At 39.7% G+C, this 4,660-nt stretch overlaps 1 long non-coding RNA gene across 1 annotated transcript in view; it reads left to right on the forward strand.

The window, feature by feature from the left end:
- The first annotated feature begins 3,119 nt into the window (after positions 1 to 3,119).
- The window catches only part of LOC118567080, a 49,196-nt gene continuing 47,655 nt past the window's right edge, over positions 3,120 to 4,660 (forward strand). Inside the window, exon 1 of the long non-coding RNA XR_004933461.1 lies at positions 3,120 to 3,449. This is a non-coding gene — a long non-coding RNA (uncharacterized LOC118567080). The remainder of the gene's footprint in view (positions 3,450 to 4,660) is intronic.

Below are 4,660 nucleotides of genomic sequence, written 5' to 3' on the forward strand. Positions count from 1 at the left end.
ACCTCAACCCCCAACGCTTTAAATTCCCCCCCCAGCCTGGTGGACCTTCAAGGGAGCAGGGGCCTTGTTCTCCTCAGAACATTATTACTGAGGGATGCGAGTGCTACAGTATTTGTGGAACTGCATATTTGCATTTCAGCAATGTTAGCAGTAATTAACAAACTGAGTGACATGCGTGACAGGAACGACACAAGAGTATGCAAACTTGCACTATCTCCCCCACAAGAGATGTAGCCGTAGCTGATTTGCATATATATTAATGTCCATTATTGTATAGATTAGATCCCATTAGTTGAGCTGATTCTGGTAGAAGGTGCAGTCGCTAAGATGCTAAAAGTCCTGTCATTGTGTCGAAATCATATTTAAATACTTGGAGGGCAAGAAATGAGAGGGGGGTTGTGGCACTGATACAAGGTTAAGGGCGATAAGGCACCCTGACCAGCTCAAGAATATGCTCCGATAAGAAAAGAAAACATAGAACAGAACATAATTAGCTGTGCATTTCACAATTGTTGTCGACAATCCCGGTTCCTCTTAGCTCTTTCAGTGTAGACAGAGAATCAGCGCACGGATTGGTGAAAATCATCACCAGATTCATTCTTGGCTCACAACAGTGCCGAATGTAAAATAAAAAAATAAAAAAAAAGAGGTCATCTGATAGCAGCAGTGATGAGAGCAAGAAGGCAATAACCAGGCAGAGGTACATGCTCTTACATCAACTTCTGGCAGATTCAAAGATAGCTGCATGATTTATAAGAGGTGACACTTTTAAAAAAGAGTCTTTGTTTCCAGTAATATATCCAAGGCTCCACCCACATTGTGCCACGTAGATTAAGTACAAACTAAATCAAGGTCAAGCTAATCAAAGGCATTTTTTTAAAATTTGTGCCAGGAAGATAATGTGTTTAACTGTTTCCAAGGTTCTCTGGTCACTTAAAGTGAGCACCAAGAACCTGCTGGATGACAGACAATATAAAAGGAACCCCATAATATTAGAGAGATATTTCAGGAGTTTTTTTTTAGTGAGGTTGGTTTAAAAGGTTGTAAACCCTGCTGATAGCTCTCGTCATCTTCATTTAGTGTAAATCCAGATTGTTTTGTACTTAAGGCTAAAAGTAACGACTAGCTTGAGAAGGGTCAGTGGATTTAATTTGTCTTGAACTCCAATCTCAAAAGTTTCAGAATGGTTATCGCTACTGTTGTTCTATAAACCTTTGCGTTTGGTGGTTATTTACACAGCAGCTCACCGGGCTCTTTGATATGAGTTAAACATGTAATATTATTTTTCAGTGTTGGGATAAGGATATAGAATGTAAATAACCCACATTTTCCTCACTTATCGTTTTGTATTCCCTCATCTCAATGATCAAATCTATGTCAAGTGTTGGATGTAGGGCGCCGTCAAAGTCTATCCAACAAGACAAAAATATCAGCATCCAGAATATGACTGCATGGCACACATAGCCTAGAAAATATTGTAAGGAGTATCTAAATAGATATTTGACACTGTGATATTGTACACATTGACATTGTGATGATGGTTGTGCAGCTAGATATGCTGATGATTATTTATACGGGAGTACAAAAAGGTGTGCTAGACACAAGCTTTCAGTGTTAAACTCATATTAAGAACTGAACATGCAATGTGTTTTCAGTCAAAATGCAAAAAGCAATAAAATAGTATTCCCTTAAAGCGCTGCAATAGCTTTATTTTTGTGCAGTTTTTCTTTTAAATTAAACAATTACTACGATGCACAATGCTTCACATTATGCTCTCTTTACTTGCACCATCATCTCCCTCCATTTTCCATCTAGATAATCCTTGTCATTATTGTAAAAGACATCCATCAATCCATTGGAGGATGTGGCGATACACAGAAAGCATCAAATGCAAACATGATGACGGTTTGAAGGTTTATGAAAGCATTGGAAATATTTTCCAGACTCTTGCAGGTGTCTTACTGAAATTGTCTAGATTTGATCTAAGCTGAAGATGAAGTTCTTAACTAGCAGAAATTGCTGAGCAACTGCTGTAGCTCTAGTGCTTAGATGCAGAACTGTGCAGCACATATTGGTAAAAAGGTGGAAAATCGAAGCAGAATATAAGGCTGGACTTTATCTGGGGGTATTTAAACCTCAGCGATGTTGCAGGAATTAAAATAAACAAAATGACCAAGAAAGAAATAATTAATCTTCTTAAAATGCTGATTAAAGACTTGAGTTGGAAGGAAATTTGTTGGAAAACTATTTTGTTTTACCACCATTTGAATTTGCTTGTACTATATACAAAATAATCCATAGATTTGCAGCGTTACCATTAAGAGAATTTATAAAACTGAAATCCACTTCAGGCACAGCCACTAGGTCTGTGGTAAGAGGAGATTGTAAAGAGCCTTATAGACGTACCACCTTCAGGCAGAAGGTTCTTTCAGTAAAGGCCTGTAACATCTGGAATAGAATTTCATTCAAGAGAATGTACAACATTTACCACCTTTATGTGCCCTGCCCTTGCCCCAACATCCTTTTTATCGATTAAGGTTTAAATGTTATTATCTTGAACTTATGAGATTAAATGCTAACTTTCTCATTCAGTTGAGTGGGGGAGTGAGTCTGGGCTTTTGATTAGTCTATGTCTACGTAAGACTTTTTATGCTATACAAAAACTATGAACTTTGAGGGTTAGGGTTTGAACGTTTAATATTCGTTGACCTTATACATCTGGTTAAGGGACAACATTTAAAAAAATAACTTTGTAGCTAATACTAACATATTTACAGAAATGTTCTTTAATCTGTACTGTCCCTGTTAAATAAATGACATTTAGATTTAAATAATGTTATCATAACCGCTATAGTTTTTTGAGATTTTTTTTAGGATGGTAGAACTCCAATTTGGTTTTGGCGTCGTATCCACATGGCTGTGCAGGTTGGTCTGTGTGTGTCTCCACCTCCTCTGATTGGAGGGTTTGACCAGCAGGTACGCAAGCCGAATCGAGGGAGCTGGTTCCCTGCGGCAAATGCCAGATTGCTTTGCTTATGAGTAATCAGGGCCAGCTATTCTCCGCTTCTATATTTCATAGAAGTTTTTATGATTTCCTTTTTGTTGTTTCTCCCTTCAGGAAATCAGATTCCCAGTTCTACTTCCTGGATTTCGGGGCTCTGACTCCAAGCTCTCAGAGTTCATTTGGGAATCATTCCAAGACTCCTTCCATGAATCTCCTCATTGCTTCTCAGCCTGCTCCCCTGGTTTACCCTGCCAGGATCTCCCTACAGCCATCAACCATCACCTGCCTGTACCTCCTCCAGTGTTCCACCGTCTCACAAGAATCCTCCTGGAGGAAAGAACAAGAAAATCATTACCAACAAAAGGCAGATCACAACCAACTGCTGATCTCAGCCTCGGTGGGTAAACTCACCTTCCTCCCTTGGAGCTCCAACATCTCTCCAGCAGTAAGTAAAGCATCTAACATACCATTTCAGAATGTATCTCAACTTACCTCTCCTCCGCAGTGACATCCTGGAATTAACCCGCAAACCCAGAAGTACTCATTCACTCATTTGAATCGATAAACTATTCACACCTGTTTGGTTTCCATAAATGTTGCCTGGTCTCAAACCTAACCACCATGACACTAAACTTAATACCATCTAAAAATGCAACACATGATTAACTGAAGGGAGAGACCTGTGTCAGGTCCTGGGGTTTTTCATTTTGAAAACGTGACTTTTAGACACTATTCATACCGGAGATCCTGAACCTGAAAGACTCTTGGAGAGTTTAGAAGGTAATTACAGTGACTTGCAAAACTGTTCACCCCTTAGCATTTTTTTTTACCTCACAACCTGGAAATAATTGATCAAATTGATGAGTTCGCACCATTTAATTTACAGAACCTGCCTACAACTTTGAAGAAGCAAACAACAAACAGGACAAAATAACAGAATAACATCTTACCTGTTCACACACCCTGAAGTCAGTACTTTGTAGTGCCCCCTTTGCGGCCCTTACAGCTAAAAGTGGCTTTGGACCAGTCTTTATGAGCTCACCACATCTCGAGACTTTTGCCCACTCCTCAAGGCAAAACTGCTCCAGCTCCTTCATGTCGAATGGTTTTCACTCGTCAACAGTGATCTTCAAGTCTAACCTCAGATTATCAATTGGATTGAGGTCTGGACTTTGACTAGGCCATTACATCATATTTAAATATTTCCCCTTAAACCACTCGAGTGTCGTTGTAGCAGGATGCTCCGAGTCATTGGTGGACTTTTGCATTGTATTACATTGAAATGACTGTTGTCATTCCAGCTTTTAACTTTTTGCTCTCTCTCTTTTTTTTCTTCATTGTAGGTATATCTGGACTGGCGTTCTGTTAACTGTGACATCATCCAGGGAAGACAGATCACCCGCTATTACCATCTAATGTAGAACAGATTACTGGATCAATGTGTGCTTCTGTGCTTTTTTGTCTGTCTTATTGTGTCTCTGCTCTGTCTTCTGTAACCCCAGTCGGTCGAGGCAGATGACCGTTCATACTGAGCCTGGTTCTGCCGGAGGTTTTCCTTCCCGTTAATGGGTGGTTTTTCTTTCCACTGTCGCTTCATGCTTGCTCAGTATGAGGGATTGCTGCAAAGCCATGGACAATGCAGATGACTCTTTCTGT

The sequence above is a fragment of the Fundulus heteroclitus genome, chromosome 19 (genome assembly GCF_011125445.2).
Source record: "Fundulus heteroclitus isolate FHET01 chromosome 19, MU-UCD_Fhet_4.1, whole genome shotgun sequence".
In the NCBI taxonomy this organism is placed as follows: Eukaryota; Metazoa; Chordata; class Actinopteri; order Cyprinodontiformes; family Fundulidae; genus Fundulus; species Fundulus heteroclitus.